This window comes from Ursus americanus, chromosome 7 (genome assembly GCF_024610735.1).
Source record: "Ursus americanus isolate L20-20 chromosome 7, mUrsAme1.1.p, whole genome shotgun sequence".
NCBI classification, from domain to species: Eukaryota; Metazoa; Chordata; class Mammalia; order Carnivora; family Ursidae; genus Ursus; species Ursus americanus.
The window spans coordinates 12,800,669-12,820,822 of NC_142133.1; the positions used below are offsets into that span (position 1 = coordinate 12,800,669).

Below are 20,154 nucleotides of genomic sequence, written 5' to 3' on the forward strand. Positions count from 1 at the left end.
GGACTGATCTTATCCTATAGACAAGAGAAGGTCACTGCCCTGGAGGGACTTAGAGTGGGAAAGGGACAGCATTAGGGAGATGGTGCTGGGCTCCTCGGCCTGCTTTTGAAAAGCGGATGGGCCCCTACAGTTTGGCCAGTCTATCCCCCTCTCTGCCAAGGGGATGCTGAGGCCACTTGCACAGCTTGCGGTGGTAGTGCTGGGAAAGGAAGTCCCCTCTCCTGCTTCTAGCTCAATGCCCTTTCCACGAACCATCCTGTCCTGAGGGTGCTCATGTCCTGGGCACCTCTGTGTCCACAAGGACTTGGTGAACGGACGTGAAGGGCATGAACATGAGGGACCAGATCCCACCAGACACAAGTGCCCAGGAAGCACATTGCATTCATGTCACAGTTTGGTCTCATACTGGCCTAACTCCCAAGGATTTCCCAGGATTCCTTCAGGATGGCAGAGATGTTCAGAGAAAGATCTGGATCGGAGATCTGGCTCTGCCTCTTATGATCTGTATGACCTCTGGGGCTCCCATTTCCTCATCAGCAAAATGGGGACAATGACTGGACATACCTTGGGGCGCCTGGGTGGCTCAGTCGGTTAAGCGTCTGCCTTCGGCTCAAGTCATGAACCCGGGCTCCTGGGATTGAATCCCACATCAGGCTGCCTGCTCAGTGAGGAGTCTGACTCTCCCTCCTCCGCCCCTCCCCCTCACTCACGCTCTCTCTGTGTCTCAAATAAATAAATAAAATCTTAAAAAAACAAAACAAAACAAAACAAAAACAGGACACATCTTGTGGGTGTGTTTGGACCACTAAGTAAGATAACTGTGTGAGAAGTCTTCAGTGCCCTGGCTGGCACGTAGAGATCCCTGGGAACGGTGACTCTCTGATTCTCCGTCACCCAAGCCCCTGCCATTCCCTCTCCATGCTCCCATTCTATGGGTTCAGACTTTTGGAATGGAGGACATAGTCTGATATTTAATCAGATTCATGCTGATTTTAGCCCAAACCCAAAGAGATTCTGATTCATTAGGTCTGGGATGGGTCCCCAAACTCATTATTTTTATTAATCTTTATTTTGTAATAAACATCCTGGGTGATCCTGATGTCTAGCCAGGTTTACGAGATACTAGAGTAAGTGTGATGGGATTTTTTTTAATAAAGGCCACACTGCCCTCGAAGATGGAGGGTTAGCTTAGAGGCACCTTCCATGGCCCCTGGGGGGCAGCAAGTAGGACCCTGTCCCTCCGCGTGGGGAGGGCGGCGCTGCTCCAGCGGAGCTTCGGGGGGGGGGGGGCGCCAGCTGTGTCCCTTCCTGCAGCTGTTTCAGTGCCATGGCCCAGTGGAAATGACTCTGAAATTCATTCTCCACGTCTCTTAGAGCTGAGCCAGGTGGCTACGGGCTGGAGGGGCTGATCCCAGCAGACAAGAGAAACATGCCCACCCACCTCCCCTTAGCACAGGGCTTCCCCAAACCCTGCCTTCCCGGGCCATCAAGTGCCTTTTGTCCCAAATCAGTCCATGCCTTCCCACGGAGAGACTGTCACCACTTAGTGTCCAGAAGCACCCCACTCCTGCGTTTCTGCAAGTTTCCCTCAGCACCGTGGGGCTTTGGAGGGTGGTCGTGCCTGGATGTCACCCCAGCCCAGGGACGTCCTGAGGCCTGGGACAGAGCGAGCCGCTCTGGGAACCTGTGAAGGCACGAAAGCTGTCCATGGGGACAAGAGCGGCCCCCGCAGATTTCGCTCATCCCTGCGAGGGACAGCGGGGGGGCTTTCCCCACATCGGAGAACTCAGCCGGTTTATTAGCTGTGGGGAGGTGCAGGAGTAGGCTTTGGCCGAGGAAGAAGGGAAAGGCCCAGAATGAGAGCACTGTCCTCTGCCAAGGACACAGGACTGTTGACGTGGGAGAGATGGGTGCAGTCTCTGGATGGAGTCCATGGTGAGGAGGAAATGGTTTTCACTGAAAAACAAAGTTGAAAAACAGTTTACTGAAGGGAAGAGAAAGAGGAAAAAAAAAAAAAAAAAACCTCAAACTGTCTGATCATCAAAATCACCTGGGTAGTTGGTTAAAAATATAAATTCCAAAACTGGTTCCAAGTCAATAAAATATTATTCTTGGTAGCTCTGGGTTTCTTTTCCTTGTGGTTTAAAAATGTAGACCCCTTGTCAATGATCTCTCCGTCAAGCTGGGAAAAAAAGCAATAGAAGAACTAACATCAGTTGCACAACAAGAAAACTTTTCAGAAGGGGTTGAGTGGACCAGGGGCTGGGAACAGAATCTTTACCTTTCTAGACTGGGCGTCACGATCTAAACTCCAACAATTAATCATACAATCACTTCTGTTTGGAGGTTAAAGGAGAGTCAGCCATAGGAAACACAATGAGAACCAATCTTTTAAAACTGTGGATTTCGACTCACATAGCTTGGAAAGCGCAGGGAAGGGAGGGTGTCGGGGGTGAGGGGAAGCGATACTTTATGGAATCGACAATGTGGATTATGTTTCTAATCTCCCGGCTGGGCTTGGGGGATAAGGGTGGGAAGGAGACCCAACAGGACTGGACAAAAATAAAATCTTAAAAGCAACTTGTCTCCAGCCAGGCTGGGTCTTCCTCTAGATTCATCTGTCCTCCCCTCCTTCTAGTTCAACTTTCCTGAGTGTGTTGTCTCCTCTCACCCTCTTCGTGTCCCCCTCAGCCCCTCCCTTCCCAGTGCCCACCTACCTCACCTGCAGTGTGGCTGTGTGTCCCAGCGTTCTCTTCCCAACCCTCATCTCTTCTCACTGTCCACTTTCCAGGCCTGGTCTGGTCCCAGCGATAATCCCAGATCAAGGCCGTGGGCTCCACGCCCCAATATCCAGCTGCCAGAGGGTCCCCCTGCTCCCTCCTCAGCAAACCAGTATTTCTCTCTGAAGTGCATTTCTCATCTTCCCTGCCCGCTGACATCTGGTTCACTTGCTCATTTCTCAAGGCCCAGCTCAAACGTCCCCTCCTCCAGGAAGTCTTCCCAGTCTGTCATGCCATATGCTTGGGTTTTTACAGTCTCGTTTTGTTTTCGATTAATGAACTTATTTTTTAGGTTCACAGCAAAATTTAGCTTAAAGTACAGAAAGTTCCTGTGTAGCACTTATTTTTCATAAGATGTGTGACCAGCTTTTTGTAATTAATTAATTAATTAATTTAAGATTTATTTACTTACTGGAGAGAGAGCGAGCATGGGGAGGGGCAGAGGGAGAGGGAGAGAGAAACTTTAGCAGACTCCTTGCTGAGCTTGGAGCCCAACATGGGGCTCGATCTCATGTCCCCGAGATCATGGCCTGAACCAGAAACCAAGAGCCGGACGCTTAACTGACAGTGCCACCCAGGTGCGCCCCGACCAGCTTTTCTTTCTTTTTTTTTTTTTTTTAAAGATTTTATTTATTTATTTATTTGACAGAGATAGAGCCAGCCAGTGAGAGAGGGAACACAAGCAGGGGGAGTGGGAGAGAAAGAAGCAGGTTCATAGCGGAGGAGCCTGATGTGGGGCTCGATCCTATAACGCCGGAATCACGCCCTGAGCCGAAGGCAGACGCTTAACCGCTGTGCCACCCAGGCGCCCCCCGACCAGCTTTTCTTGACATTATAAGCTTATTTATTCTTCTCAACAACTCTGTGAGGTAGGGATGCGCTTTCTTGTCTTTTCTTTCTTTCTCTCCTTCTTCCTTCCTGTCTCCAGCCTTATTGAGACATAATTAAACAACTAAAAGTTGCACGTATTTGAGGTGTGCAACGTCATGTTTGCAGACGGGTAAACATTGTGAAATGGTGGTCACAACAAAGCTAATTAACATATCCATCACCTCACACGGTCCCCTTTTTGCGCGTGCGTGAAAACAATTGAGATCTCCTCTCTTAGCAAATCTCAAGCATACATCACATAGAATTACTGACTCTAGTCAGCATGCTGTATGTCAGATCTCCAGAATCTAGTCATCTTATAACTGAACGTTCGTACCCTCTGACCGGCACCCCTCCATTTCCCCCACCCCGCAGCCCTTGGCAACCTCCATCCCACTCTCTGCTCCGATGAGTTGGCCTTTTATGGATTCCACATCTAAGTAAGATCATGCGGTATTTGTCTTCCTTGGCCTCCCTTATTTTACTTAGCATGACGTCCTCCAGGTTGAGCTGTGTGGTCACAAATGACAGGATTTCCCTGCCAGCTGGTTAGCTCCACCCATCTGTTGCCCCCATGGGGTTGTGAGCCTCTAGGAGGCAGCGCCGTGGCCTGGCCAACCTTGGGGACTTGGCACTCGGCACGGTGGGATGGAGCTCTAGAACACGCCCTCCTTCCTCATGGCCTTGCTGTAAACACCTGATCAGGTGGTAGAAGCCTGCCCCTGCCCTCTGATACTGTTTTATCTTCTGCCACCGCAAGGTCCCCTAATCTTAAAGGTTCGTGACAACAGATGACAGTGTCCTGCATGATGCCTGTGGCCCAGTGGGAGCTCCCTCATCTAATGGGGATGCTGCCAGCTCTGTGACCTCAGTCTCTACACTGTCCCTTGTTCACTCTGTTCCATCCATACCGGCTTCTGACGTCTACTCAGACATACCAGTCTTGCTCCTGCCTCAGGACCTTTGTACTTGCTGTTTCCCCTGCCCTGAAGAGTTCCCTCCAGATAACCCACAGGGCTTATTCCTTCTGTTCATTCAGGCCTTTGCTTAAGTATCAACCCAGAGAGACCTTTGTGGATTTCCCTACCTCAAGGTCACCCACCCCTCTGTGTCACCTTCTATCCGCTTGACCCTGCTTTGTTTTCTTCTCAGCTCTTGACCCACTGAACATGATTTTTTGGGTTTATTACCTGTGTCCCCCACTAGCATGCTGTTTCTTGAGGGCAGGAGCTTTGCCTCTTGGGTTAGCGCTATTTTCTCAGTGACTGGTACTTGATAGATACTCAATAAATATTTGTTGAAAATGACTCCAGCAGGAGCCCAGCCTCCTCGCAGGGCCTCTGCCTCCAGTTGCGCTGGGCTGCTTTCCCACGGGACGCACCCCTCTGTGGTTTGGCAACACCGGCTGGTGGAGAGAGACTTAGAGCCATGTCTCCGAGTCCCCGGTCCCGTCCTCTCTCTCACATCCTGCTGGCTTCTAGGCCTCAGACGCCCTGTCTAAAAAGAGGGTGGGTGACCCCTACCCTCTATCCTCCCCAGGAGGCCACGACAATGGGCTGGAAGGAAATCGGGCTCCCTCTGCTTGGCTTGCCAGAGCTCCCCCTGGATTCAGGGTGTCTCCGAGAAGCTGAGGGAAGTTGCAGTGTGGCAGCAGCCCGGGCCCAGCCGGGGAGCACCAAGGACTGCTGGCTTCAGCCTCTGCCCCGGGCTCCAAAAACAGTCCCACAGGGGGGATGGAGGGGGTGCACCTGGCCCCCTGGAACCTTCTGTGGGTCTCAGAACATGCAGCGAACATAGTAAAGTGCTGCTCTGGAGTTTTTTTTACTACTTTTGTTCGAATTCATACAATTTAACAAGTATGCATTGATTGGAGACACCAAGAACCTTGTAGACATTCACATCCTCGACTTGGCAATTCTATTTCTAGAAATGTATCCTAAAGAAATAATCAGAGATGTATCAAAGATATATGTGCAATGATGTTATCAAATTATTCTTTATAATGGGAATAGCTTCAATGTCAATAGCAGATGTAAGAATCAGTGTGCCGTGCAATGGATAGCATGCAGCCATTTAAAATTTATTTTCAAAGACTATTTTAATGATCCAGGAAAATTCCTATGATGCAATTTAAATGGAAAAAATCAGAATTTTATATATTTATGTGTGTGTGTAAATGACTTTATATCCATATATAAAATCAGAATTTTATGTGTGTGTATTTGTATACATACACACATACACAATATTTTCTTGATTTTATTGAAATGTGTATATGTGCCAATAATGTTTATCTCCATTCAGTGTGATGATTATGGAATATTTTCATTTTTTTAGATTTTTAAATAGTTTTTACAATGAATCTGTATTCATATTAGAATTTCAAATGCTAATCTTTTTTTTTTTTTTTAATGGGCTTCACACCCAGTGTGGAGCCCAACACAGGGCTTGAACTCATAACCTTGAGATTAAGACCTGAGCTGAGATCAAGAGGGAATGCTCAACTGACTGAGCCACCCATTTTTTAATGGGAGAGAATAATTCACTGATTCCCTATCATGCCTTCATTTGGGGCAGAACATGGGTGGAATGATGTTAAGAAAAGCTTGGGCATACTGAGTAAATTCATTTCCTTTTCAAGTCTGGAAGCTTCTTAGGCCCTGAACCCTTTTATATGTGTAAGGCGTTAAGTCCTCTGAAATGAGTGCTGTGGCTTGGTGGAGTTGGGGTATTTTTATCAGGAGCCTGGACCGAGGACGAGTTTTCTCTCCCTCCATGTCATGGTGGCTCCCACCTGAGACGGGGAGTCATTCTCAAGATTACTGTGTGAGGAAAGTTGGGTCTTTCAAAATGGAAAGTGGACCTGGGAAGAAGACACTGAGATTAAGATGGGGCAGAGGACTCAGGGAATGGGGACTCTGTTTCCTCACGGACCCCCCCCCCCAGAAGATGAGCAAGACCTGGGAGCCTTTGGAGGGGGCCTGGCTGAGGTGGGACTGCACACCCTTGCTTGGGGAAGCCTGGTGGCATCACAGTTCTTCCAGGCACTGCGTTTCTGTTCCTGTTGTCTTCCCTCCGGGTTCAGTAACACCAGCTGGCACGTCTTCCCAGGTTTCTTAGCTGTGCCCCTCTAAAAGAAGCCAAAGCCTGGGTTTCTAGTTGTGGTTGGTCCAGAGAATTGAAAGGATAGGGGCAACCATGGGGAGGTGGTGAGAATGAAGAAACTGACCCAAAAAAGGGGGGGGGGGGAGATGACAGTTAGGGCTATTTGATCCACTGTCTCTCCTGCCTAGAAATTCTCCTTCCTGAACTACATCTTGAAGGCTCTGATTTATGAAATAACAACAATAATAATTTTCAATATTTCTGTCATTTGTGTATAAATAAGTGCATGACTCTTCTAGAAAAAGTTAAAATTTCAGATAAACAAAAGGTTATTTTATATATTTATTAGCTTTTTATTTTTCTGCTTACTATGCTATAAACTTATTTCTACATCCTAAAGTGTTAAGTATCTTTTTTTTAAAAGATTTATTTATTTATTTATCTGAGAGAGAGCGCATGGGGTTGGGAGTGGGGGAAGGGATGGGCAGAGGGAGAGGGAGGGAGAGAATCCCAAGCTGACTCTGAGCTGAGCACGGAGCTTGACAAGGGGGCTCGATCCCAGGACCCTGACATCATGACCCGAGCCGAAATCAAGAGTCGGACACTCAACTGCCTCAGCCACCCAGGCACCCCTTAAGCATCATCTTTTAAAGACTGCATTGTATTTTATTTTCTGGATGGTTCCGAATTCATTTAACCAGTCCCCTCTTGTTGAATGTTTAGGTTGTTTCCAGTTTTTCAGGCTTATAAAGGAACACAGCAAAGAACAGCCCTGTGACTAAATCTTTACACACCCTTGTGTATTCCCCCAGAATGAGCCTCAGAAATAGGGTGCTAGCTTTGGTTTCCATCCCTGCGCAAGCCCTGGGAAGGCAGGGTTCTTCCGAAGGTCTCAGAGCTGAGCCCTGCACACAGAGCTCCAGGGCCTGCTGGCCCCCACATCTGCATGTCCCACGTGCTCCAAACCAACCACCTCTCCCCTCCCCACCCCACCCCCAGGCTTGGGGCTCACCTCAGAGGATGAATTACACCTCCCTGCCGGACATGAGGCCATTTGTCTTGTGCTCTGGAATCCTGAAGAGATAAAATCTGGGCAGACCACATTTATTTATTCGGTGTAGTTCTGGACAGGTGAGCCCTACCCTTGGGGATCACCTCCAGATCGGGGTTAAGAGTTTACAGGGGGAAGGAGCAGGTCACAGGTTACAGACCAGCTCCAGGGTACAACCCCCACCATCACCACCGAAGAGATTCCATTTCCTACCTCGGGCCCACCCTAACCCCAGCTCCCACCTCCCACCTCCCAAATGCCCCCTGGAGACCCCTCAAAGATCCATGTTCTCTTGTGTTCGGACAACCAGAGCACTCCTCCTAATCCCACCACCCCCCATCTCTGACACTCCTCGAGTATGGTGTCTCTCCAGATGTCTCGCAGAGCATTCATTCTCTATGCCAGGGCTCCCAACGCCTGACCCCCATCAGACCACCAGGGGAGCTCGGTAAATATTCGGAGACACAGGCTCTGCAGGGCTGGAGAGGTGCCCGGGAACCTCTCTTCTCACAAACACGGGTCCTCCTGACTCTTCCCACAGCACTGTCTTCTCGTCCCTCATCTGTGCTGATGTGGGGAGACAGGGCGTTTGGCCCCTGGGTCACGCAGGCCCACGGCATGCGAAGCAACAAGAAACAGAGGGCTTCGAGGCTGCTTTCTCAGGTAACCTAAGTTCAGGAGGCTTGGCAGCCAAACTGGCCTCTCCTGGCAGGGGACTTGGCAGGGCCAACCTGAACGGCCGCACAAAGCCACCCTCACAGCCTCTCCGGCCCTGGGTCCCCAGGCGCTTGCTCGCCGGGATGCGCGGACACACCTCGGGCCAGCCAGGCCTGCAGGGCTTGGTGGCCGGAGCTCCTGCGGACGCTTCCTCCAGAAGGCGCTGGCGGCACCAGTGCACCGGGTCTGAGGAGAAAGGGCCTCTGTGGGCCAAAGGCAGGTCTGTGTAGACAGAAGCCCACTCACGCCACTGCCGCCCCGGGCCCCGGGTCTCCTGTGCCAGGCCAGGGGACTCGGGAGGGTCAGACCCTCTCCCACCGCCGCCTCTCCCCCAGACCCGAGGCAGGAAGGTGAGCTGCCCTGTTTCTGCACCGGGGCCTCGTGGGAGCCCCTAGGCCTGTAGTGGGGGGTGTGATGACCCAGAGGTCCCTGTGGGCAGGGACCCCACAGAGGCCCTGCTCAGTTTCAGCCATTCCCCATTCCTGGACTTCCATAAGAAAAGCAGTCTGTCGAATGTACAAACAAAATGCGTTCTCTGTCTTGGTCTGTGGTAACTCCACCCCTTCCGTCGCTCAGACCAAAACCTTGGCGTGGTGCCCGTGTCTTTTCTCTTAGACCCCATGTCCCATCCCTCAGAGGATCCTGTCAGCTGGATTCCAACTGATTCCAGAACCCAACCACTGCTTACCCCGGGGGCCTGACAGGACCGAGTGGTGACAGGGACGGGGCTGGTCCAGGGTCAATCTACGTCATGGGCCCTCGTATGTGTCCAGCACCCTTCTGTCCAGGTTTGACCTCATCATGACTATTCTTACCAAGAAAAGCAGTTCCTCATCATATACAAAATGAGGCTCCTTTCGTGTATCTCCAGCATGGTATCACAAATCCCCCAAATTCTGCTTCAGACCTCGTGCCTTAATTTGGGGTTGCGAAATCTACCATCCCCCCAGGGGCTCCTCTTCAGCATGGGGACTTGGGGCTGGGAGCCAGGGCAAGACACTCAAAAGTGTGGGGGCCCCTCTGGGATGCCGAGGCCAGGGCCAGTGGAGCCCCAACCCTGCGGCACCCCGCCCTGCTTGGAATCAGCCGTGGGATGATCCCGCCGCCACAGGTGTGATGCAGCAGCAGATGGGCACGAATGACGTGGAAAGCTGGGTCCCCTCCCCCGGGGGACACTTCTGCCTCGCTCTGTCAGCGGGAGGGGCTCCTCCTCGGAGCTTGTGTCAGGACCCGTCTTCCTGTGGGACCGCCCGCTCAATGCTGGTGAGACGGACAGAAACGGGTTTTTTGTGGGGATCTGGGGTGTGGGGGGTGTATGTGTGGGATGACACACGCTGTGCTGCTTCCCTAGGCTCCTCGGGCCTGAAGGTGACAGGAACCAGGCGCGGCCTCCCCCTGTCTACTCTCCTATCCCAGCCCCATCTCCATTCAAGGGCAAGGCCTACAGTGGGCTCAGACCTGCTGCTGCGGAGCCTTGCTTTGCAGGCTAAGCCATTGGACCAGGCTCCCTGACTGTGGCCGAGCAGCCCCACCTCAGGGCTTGAAGAAGCCAGGCTGTCTTGCCCAAGTAAGGACTTGAGCCTGGGAAAGGAGGAGGCACCAAGCCCATGTCAGCCAGCAGGTCCACAGCAGAAGCTGAATAGAAGCCAGATGGGCTTCTTCAGCTGAGAAAGGGGTGGGACCAGGAAGGAAGGAGGAGCAGGCGACTCCCAAGCCGGGATGCTGGAGCCAGTAACTCTCTGTCACCCCCAAATCAGCCCTGAGGCCGGCCCACGCCCCCTCACATCCAGCCTGGCCTCCTCTGTCTTCCTGAGCCCCCAGGGCCGGTCGGAGGCTTCTCCCCTTCTGCAGCCTTCCATCCATCTTCTGGCTCCTCCCTCAGGCTGGCTGCTTTGCAGGCAAGGGAGCAAAGCTGGTGGGGAAAAGGAGGTCTGCGCTGGACACAGCCAGACTCCCTTCCAGTCAGTCAGGCTGCCCTCCCCTTGACAGACGACCTAGAGGCACCCTCCCTCCCTCGCCATCCTTCCCCACTCCCCATGCCCTCCCCGCCTCGGTGGCCCCCAGCCCTGACTCAGCCCATAAATTACCTGGGGATGGTCGCTGACTCAGCCAGGAAGCCCAGAGCCCGGCTCCTCACCCCCAGGCCTCAACTCCACAGCTGGCTCTCATTCTGGAATGCTTGGTCCCCTCCCCTCAGGAAATTCCTGGAAAATATCAGGCTTCTTCGAGGGGAGATCTCCTCACCACAGCCGCAGCGGGGAAGGGAGGCACTATAGCCTCATCCATCATTCCACCGCCCTGGCCCTCCTCCCCAGCTGCTGTGCTTGTGTGCGGCTCAGCATGGAGGTGTCAGTCCCCACGAAGTGACAGGCACATGGCCATGGAGGGACCGCAGGGCAAGGAAGAGGGAGGAGAGGCCCGCGTGGGGTGGGGCAGTCAGGGCAGGCTCCTGGGAGCTGGGACCAGTCCTGGGCCAGGAAGGATGGTGAAAACTGATAAGTGGAGAGATGGAAAGCATGCTCCAAGCTCAGGGAATGGCCTGAGCAAAGGTGAGGCAGGGACAAGAAGCCTGGTACGTATGCAGGGTTGGAGGGAGTTGGAGAATAATGGGCCTGAAGGGACACTGGTCGCTGTAACATCCTGAGACCTTCCTTGGGCTCCTAGGGGCTGCTCAGACCTGGGGCATGGGGCAGGGTCTCTGCACTATCACGCTCCAGTCAGATGGCAGTAGCCGGGCTCCTGCCCTCCAGGAGCCCAAGCTGAGGCACGTGGCTTTGGCATCAGGGCGCAGTGGGTCTAAGGGAAAGACAGACATCGCAGGCCCTTCCTCCCTCCTCCTGGACCCCCCTTGAATACTTTCTTTGGAAAGCCCATTCGTTTATGAGGGAAAGCCAAGTCCAGTCCGCAGATAACACATCTCTTTTTTTGGCTGCTTCCCCTCAGACAATAACAACTTTTTAAAGTACGAAAATTCCTGCCCAACTTCCCCCAAGGAAGGATGGCTGAGTGATGTGGCTGTAGTCATGGTAACCAAGGCACCAAGGAGAGAAACAAAGTAAGCTAGCAGACCTAAGGGCTGGGTAGTGGGGGCAGCTGTCCCGAGGCCCCCAGGCCCCAGGAGTGGGAGGCCAAGCCAGGGTGCTGTGCGGAGGGGTCTGCTGAGTTTCTAGCATTTATTCACCTTTCCTGGGAATAGTAATTCTGCAGGGCAAGGCAGGGAGTCAGGGCGACGTGGGGCTGGAGATGAAAAGGTGGGGAGGGTGCCAGTGGGGCAAACAAGGATCAGAGGGAAAGACCAGAAACGAAGCGTGACACAGAGACGAAAGTCCTTGAAAGCAAGGATGGGTCTCAGGTCCTCGTGGATCTGCAGCCCTGGAGCCGGGCAGGCGGCTTTAATAATAAACGGTGTTCCCCGGGGCGGGCGGGCCTTTACCCCCAGTCTGAACTAGATGCTTCTGTGGCCTCCGAGCCTGGCAAAGCCCCAAGATATTTTACTGACATTCTCAGGTTGCATGTTGGACCAGCTGACCCCACTCTAGACCCCCAGAGACAGACCTGCTTTGGTCACTGTTGCCTCACAGCACCTAGTGGGGTGCGCCTCCCCTTGCTGTCTGTTCAAGGTACGAAACGAAGAGGAAAAGAGCCCCGATGAACCCACCGTGGGATTCGGCCTCTGGAGAGACGGTCCAGGGCGCCTGCCCTGCTTTCCAGCCCTGTGCAGGGGCCCGTCCTGTTCCTGGAGCCCGGGGTGGGGCCGCGCAGGCAGGGAGGCTTACCTCCGTGCGCCCCAGCCCTGGGAGGGGGGAGGGCTCTGCCTGTGCCGCCGGGCTGGTAAGGGTGACGGGCATCCTGCCTCATTGTCACTGGCCCAGCCGCACTTCCAGAAATTCTTCCTGCCAGTAAGAAGAGGAAAGAAAAGCCTGGGCAGCCTCTTGGGCTGCCAGGAAGGGGGTGGGCAAGTGGGAACCAGGTTTCCCAGAGCTCTCACGGGCCAAGCTGGGGCTCTGGGGCCTCCTGCCTGGGCCAAAGGGCGGGCTCAGCCCTGGGACAAAAGTGGGCCCCAGCCTGAGGCGTTAGAAGAACTGACCAGTGGAATTGGGGCTCACCCATGTCCATGCCCAGCTAGGCTGTGTCTGTGGCTGCAGAACAGAGACCGGAAGAAAGAAGGCCTGGAAATCGCAGGCCTTTTCTAAACGGTGGCGGGGGGGGGGGGGGGGGGGGACACGAAAGACTAAACTTGTATTCATTATTTTTATAATAATTTTTTATTATATTATGTTGGTCACCATACAGTACATCCCTAGTTTTTGATGTAAAGTTCCATGATTCATTACTTGGGTATAACACCCAGTTCCCCATGCAATACGTGCCCTCCCTAATACCCATCACCAGCCTATCCCCCCCTCCCCTCTGAAGCCCTCAGTTTGTTTCCTAGAGTCCATAATCTCTCATGGCATTCAATCCGGAGTAACAATTGCCTCACCTCGTATTTCAGTGTCCAGCCCCATAGATCTTGAGGAGGAGACGTAGGAAGAAGTATTTTATTATTATTATTATTATTATTATTATTATTATTATTATCATCATCCAGTGTAGCATTTTCCTGGTGTGTTCTGCACAACACCAGGCTACAGGAGTAATTCTTTTTTTTTTTTTAAGATTTTATTTATTTATTTATTTGTCAGAGAGAGAGAGCACAAGCAGGGTGAGAGGCAGGCAGAGGGAGAGGGAGACTCCCCACTGAGCAGGGAACCTGAGGCAGGGCTCGATCCTAGGACCCCGGGGATCATGACCCGACCCGAAGGCAGACGCTTAACCGACTGAGTCACCCAGGCGTCCGTACAGGGGTAATTCTTGTTAAAGCAAGTAGGTTTGGAGAACTCAACATATCAGTTACCCTCTTTAAGACTCCCAGGGCACAGTGTAAATGTTAAATTCTCAAAGAAATCCCGCCGAGACGGAATTCGCTTTGGTTAATCCAGTGTTTCTCAAATGTGTTCAACCACAGAACCACTTTTTCATGGGACACCATGAAGTAGGGTTCCCAGACACACATTTTGGGGAACGCCGCATTAAAGCTTTTGATGGGTGGTTTTCTGACTTGTTCCAGCCATGGTGCCACAGGGGAGGAATGAGGGAAAGGGGGAAATGAGCTAACTGGATTCTGGGTCTCCATCCCACCTCACCCACCCCAATTTAACCAGCAGTTCCTTTATTCTGCTGGAATTGGGTCTTTGCCAACATATTTTTATTTGATGAAAGGTCTCTGTTGCTAAAACTAGATTTGAAAGCCAACATTTTATAGTTCCTCGTGAATATATGAAGAAGAAGAAAAGAAGAGGCAGAATTGGCGGGGAGAGGGCAGAATCTAGAAATAAAGATAATGACATTAAAATGCTACAGATTAAACAGAACAGGAACACAGTGTGGGAGGAAATCACCCCACGCGTAAGGGTCGGGATGCTCTGTCCAGGTATTTCGAATTCCACTTTACAGATGAAGAAACTGAGACAGGAGGAGTCGAGCTATGGGCCCAGGACTCTAACTAGATCTCTGACCGGGTGTATTGCCATCCTTCCCCAGGACTGGGGTTAAGAGAAGGGCTCCTGCCCTCAGAAAGCTCCCAGGTTCGTGGAGGGGGCAAAACTCACCCACCAAAGAATGGCGAATGGAAGCGCTATCAATGCAGACGCTAAGTCGCTGTGGTTAGCGCTGTCAGAGAGCAGAAGAGAAGGATTGGGGAAGCAAGGGGCTCAGGAAGGCTCCTCTCTGAGATCTGAAATTGCCCCATGATATGCCCCAGAGCCTGGTGTGATTCTGCTATGTGAAAACTCATTTCTGTCTTCAGTTCTAGAGATTTCTTAACCATTGTCTCTCTGAATATCGCCCCTCATTCTTTCCAATCTCTCCTCCTGGCATTCTACTTGGCATACATTGGACCTTCTCATTCTATCCTCTCTACCTCTCCCTCTTCCCGGTTTTCTACCGATTTACCCCTTTGTGCTGCATTCTGGGTAAATTCTCAGATCTCCTTTTCCAGCCCTGTTTATTCCACTGAGTTTTCCATTTCAATGATCATTTTTTATTTTGGAAGTCCTACAGTCTGGCTTTTGAAACTCAAAATCCAAGACGTCTAGCCTATTCCCTGAGGTGACCAATGCTCCGAGGTCAAGGCCAGGCTTCCCACCTGGAGTCCTGAAGCTGGTGGTCACTGAGTGCCCTTGGTAACCCCAGGGGCCATGCAAATACTCACATTCTCCATGTGGGCCACAAAGCAAACTAGCTACAGGAAGTGGGCAGAGCTAAGGACGGCAAGAAGATAGTGGGGGAAAGTCTAGTTCGCAAAATATTATCCCGTATGTGGTAGATACTATTACCATAATTCCGACGATGATTATTCCAGCACCGTCCGTGTAACCTTGGGAACGTCCTTATCCCTCCCTAAACCTTGGCTTCTCACCCAAGGCTGCACCAGATCCGCGCATTCTAACTATGACTCTTTCGTTCCCCAGTCCCTGAAGCTTCCCTCCCTGTTCTGCCTTGTCCTTTCCCTTTTCCTGGTCCAATGAAAGGTCTAGGTGGGCAGAGGCCGGGCCCTGATAACAGCCAAACAATGACAGCAGAAGCCCCTGAGCGAGGGCGTGGGAACCAGCTGAGATTCTGGGAGAGCGAGCGGAAAAGAGGAGGGGGAAATCCAACAGCTGGACAGGCCGCCACGTCCGCCCCCAGCCTTGCCCTGGAAGCTCTGCTCGGCCGTGGGGGGAAACCAGGCTGTTTCTCTTGGATGGTCACCTCCTGGGCCATTCACTCATTCAACAACTATTTACCGGATACCTAGTAGGTAGCAGGCCGTGTGCCAGGAACAACCTTGCCCCTCGGGACGGTCCCTTCCACTCCGCAGAATGTTCATGACTGTCGTTTCAAGGCTTACACCACGGTCCTAGGTAGCAGGAAGGGCTCCGCTCCATAACCCTTCTTGACAAGAAGGTGCCATGACTTTTGCAAGGGCACAGAGCGAAGGGGTCTTCACTCTCCACTCTGCCCCCGGGCCTAGGGGAAGGAAATCCTCTGGGCAGTTTGCCAAAAGAAATTGATTGGCTGCATTTTATGGCCTCCAGTGCCCTGGGGGACACAACCCTTACTATCAACAGTAGTGCAGAAAGCTCTAAAAGTTCTGTCAACCTTCCCTTTGCTACCGCAGGATTAACTTCTTTAAAAGGGGTAAAGAGTGTCCCAAATCCATTGTGGAAATTGCTCGATTTCCCCAGAAAAGGCCACTGGGAACCCTTTCCCATCTTGGCTAAAGTGGAGAAAAAGGCTGAAAAGTTTGGTGAGCCATTTTTCTTGGAAACAGCAAACGGTAAGCTTTGAAAGCCCGCCTTCCTGAGCTGGCAGCTGGGTTTCCCCGAGACTCCAGTCACTTTTCTGCTTGTCTGGATCTCAGAGGAGGTAAGACAGTCCCCAGCCATTCCTGATTTCCTCTCGGAAGAGCAAGCACCAAAAAAGACTCAAGGTTCTTGGCTCTCAGCCTTCGCTGGGCTGCACGGGGAGCTGTTTCAAACTCCGATGTCAGTGCACGGCATCACCAGGCCCTGCTCGAGGCCAGCGCCTCACGGAGCAGGATGCACGCGTCACGGGCCCCGCACGCGCATATGACGTACGCACACCCTACGCACGTATACACGGATGGAGAGGTTCGCTGTATTAGCATGCGCACTGCGTAATTCCCCACACAGCCTGGACACAGAGTACAAACATACACTTCTGTGCTCTACAGACACACACGCACGTGCACACACAACACACGCAGATTCACGCCACATTCACATCACGCACGTGAACATACATCCACCTTGTGTGTCAACAGGCCACATTTGCAAGGGGGAGTGAAGCATGAGAGACTATGAACTCTGAGAAACAAACTGAGGGCCTCAGAGGGGAGGGGGTGGGGGAATGGGATAGACCGGTGATGGGTAGTAAGGAGCGCACGTATTGCATGGTGCACTGGGTGTTATACGCAACTAATGAATCATCGAACTTTACATCGGAAACCGGGGATGTACTGTATGGTGACTAACATAATGTAATAAAAAACATTTTAAAAAAATGCCACATTTGCAAACACACAAACACAAACGTACACACATCCGTGACCAGCACATTCTATTTTCTGATTAAAGTTCTTAAGATTTTAGTTTCTATTTAAACCCGGTTATATAACCCATCGACTTCTCTTGGTCTCTTCTTTTCTTTCTTGACGATTTTTATGCATTTTTTTTTCTTGCAGCAAAAAACATACAAAGCAACGACGACGAAACTTTTCTTTGTATTAGCTTTACAGAAAGGCAGTCAGGTGCAAATTTATCAAAATCCCAGAAAAACGAACAGACCAAGAACTCAGGTTTGGGGTTGTTTATCCTCTCTCTTCTTCCTTACGAAACTGTGGCCATGCCTTTGTCTGCACACACACAGGAGGGAGATGCTTGGAGACGCCTGTCTTCCATCTAGATGTTTGCCCTGGGGGAACACACACAAGATTTGTCACAAATCCTGGGAGAACCACTTCTCATAGAGGGTCAGTTCTCCCCCCCACCCCTCTGCCCCCCATCAGAACATGGCATGGCGAGAGAGTGAAGACGGGAGGTAGGAGGGCATGTGTACCACCGCCCATACTAGGAGGCCACAACAGACATTAGTAGTGGATCAAGGCATCTATCCCTCCCAGCCTGGACTTGGGGTCACAACCCTCCACAGAGCCTTACGTTAATCAGGGCTGGCAGGTAAGACGGGAACGATGTGAGATCCCACAGAGTCCAAGCCGCTCAGTGTATAGATGAGGACACTAAAGCCCAAGGACAGGGAATGACTCCTGTGAGGTCAAGCCACACAATTCCTAACAAAATGAGCCCTCTGCTCAGCTCTGTGCTCCACAGATGTGGCTGGTATGGGGGCAAGAGCCTTCCTTGGGGCCGAAGAAGAGGGGCCAGAGGGAGGCGAGGCCAGGCCTGGGTTTCCCTGGAGGCACCGACTGCTTCCCTAATCGAAGCCCTGTGCACCCTCACTGGCACAAGCCGAGGGTCCCTGCTCTCTCAGTGTAGCACCCCCGGCCCTCCATCCCTGGGCTTCTGGCCTTCAGGATCAAGGCAACCCTTCCGGGGTTCATGGATGTTGTCCTCCCTTCTCCCCCATCTCAGTCCTCCCCTCCTTCCTGAAGCTTCTGCCCCACTACCTCTCGCCAAGGCTCTCTCTCCAGAATTACTGCACCTCACAAACATATTTGTCCACGTGCTGGCACATACTGGCTTCGCAGGGGGTCCCACAATGAAGTCAGAAGCGCCCCCTCCCGATGGCCACACCTTTGCCTTTGCGGTCCCTCTGCCAGATGCCCTCTCCACACTCCCCACTGTCTCCCACCACCCTTGAACACCCGTCGCAGATGTCACCCTGCCTTCCCCAAAGCACATAGGTACCTTGCTCCAAATCACCAAAACTGTGTTTCTGGGCTTTTCTCACAACCCTGAGCCGAGAGTGGAAGGTGTCTGGGTTTTATCCCCTTAGCTCAGTGGACTTTGGCCCTTTCATACCCACCGCACTCTTCTCCAGGAGAAACCCCTCCTCCCAGACAATGTAGGCCTAGCGTGGAAACTTCCACTTACCTGCACCCAAGCTCCTTGGCAGGGCCCCAGCTCCTGGCACATTGTGGGGGCTGAGGACATATCTGTTAAGGGGCGCAAGGGATACATAGGGGTTGGAGCCCCAGCCTCCAGGGGTTCCTGGTCAACCCCACTCCCCTGGATGGGGCCCGAGGCAAGACACAGCAGCACACCCATGGACTGGCGCCCTGGCCTCCAGGCACTTCCTCTCAGGGCATTCCTGTCTCTAGGGCGACAGCTGCTGCAGGCAGCACTAATGGGGGACCCTGGAGGGGACGCTCCTCCTGGGCGGCCCTGTCACGGGGCCAGTTGGACACAGTGTCCCCACCTGTGCTGCGGCTTCCAGCCTGGGGTGGGCACTGAGGCTGCCAGGGACATTCTTTCCCTGGGGGCGGGATACAGCTGCTGGGCGATGGGGGGGGGGCGTCGAGGGAGGGCGTGGGAGCGTCAGCATTTGAGTCACACCGCAGCCAGACAGACAGATGTCGCCACGGACGGATGTGCTACCCCATATTCTCATCACACACGCACGCGGGCCCTCCCGCCCCATTACGAGCCACACACTGGCACTCCCGGCGCGGCCACGGCCAGCGGAGTTTGGGCAAATCCAATCCTGGGAGAGGCTGACATGACTGCGGACAATGAAGAAAATAGAGCAACCAAGGCAGACCCGGAAAAACGGTGCCTTTGTTGGTGGGAAAAGCCTCAGGTCCTGTTGCGTCTACCCTGGCTCAACCCGGGGACTGGAGAGACTGTCTTGGTCTTTCCTGGACCACGGAGCCTGCAGCCCAGAGCTCAGCCCAGTCAGCCTCACTGGCAGCCCCACGAGGCATGTGGTGGGAAAAACGTGGGATGGGGACCCAGGAAGTCTGGGTCTCCAGGTTCAGCCAGGACCAGCTGGGCGACCTCGGACCCGTCTTTGACTTTCCAGCTTTCTGGTCTGTGCGCAAAGGGCAGCTCCAAGGTCCTTTAGGCTTTGAAAGTATGTGAAAGGGGATAGGGTGAGGTGAGCCGGGGTGAGGTGAGCCGGGGTGGGGTGAGCCAGGGTGGGGTGCCGTGGGGGATGGGAGCTTAGGGAGGGAACCCTCTGATTGTGGAGTCTGGGGGATCGGGGAGCCCGGCACAGACTACCCCTTGAAGATTTCCCAGAGAGAGGGGAGGACGGGCAGCACGGAGCCAGGGTGAGGGGGTGGAGGCAGTGTGGTTCCGGAGAATAAGTCTTGAAGGGAGGCCAGGAGGCCAGGCCCTCCCTCCAGTGGCTAAGAGGCCCCTCCCTGTGGCCAGCCTCCCCTCCCCACCCTCCCAGCCTGGCCTGGCTGAGCCACTCCAGCCATGCTTCCATCGGGCATGCCCCAGTCTGAGAACCGGGCTCCGAGGCTTGTGACAATGATCCAAAGAGACAGCGTGTGGAAGGGGCTAATGTCGGCAGGGCAATCATATTGCTGTCCTTACACCTATTAGTGCATGTCTCTCTGTCTGTCCTCAGCCAAGGCGGAGATTTTCCCAAGGTGAGGACGGTCATTTTGTCCAATCCTGTACCCTAAATACCACAGTGCTGGAGGTGTGGTAGGCGGCTCCACAGACTTCCCGAAGGGGACCAGCTGGAGATTCTTCCTGCCTGGGGTCCCCCATCGCACCGCTCACCACTCCCTGTTATACTCCCTTTGGGCAAGTCAGGGAGCGTGGGCCCACACCAGCGTCCCTCTCCTGAAACAGTCACCCCAGAGCCCTGAACCCTGGTTCAGACTCTCTGCAGGTGGGTTCCAGAGACTCTCCAGGCATTCCTGGCCCTTAGGAGATTTGACCTTAGTGAAATACTGGAGATTTGACCTCAGTGAAACACTGCCCTCTCTCTTGGGACCCAGCCTCACCAGGATGAGGCTTGCGGACTCAGGTGAACTCATTGCAGACCCAGGACCATGTCGGGGCAGGCAGACTGGCAAGAAAAAGCACCACCATTCTCACCCCAGAGGGGAGA

General features: G+C 53.0%; 1 long non-coding RNA gene across 1 annotated transcript; it reads right to left on the reverse strand.

Annotated features, from left to right (window-relative positions):
• Nucleotides 1-1,116: 1,116 nt before the first annotated feature.
• Nucleotides 1,117-7,954, reverse strand: LOC148109627 (uncharacterized). The gene is made up of 3 exons (XR_015725072.1): nt 7,768-7,954; nt 2,051-2,182; nt 1,117-1,956 (listed from the first exon to the last, which is right to left on the reverse strand). It is a non-coding gene; the product is annotated as an uncharacterized LOC148109627 (long non-coding RNA).
• Nucleotides 7,955-20,154: the final 12,200 nt, after the last annotated feature.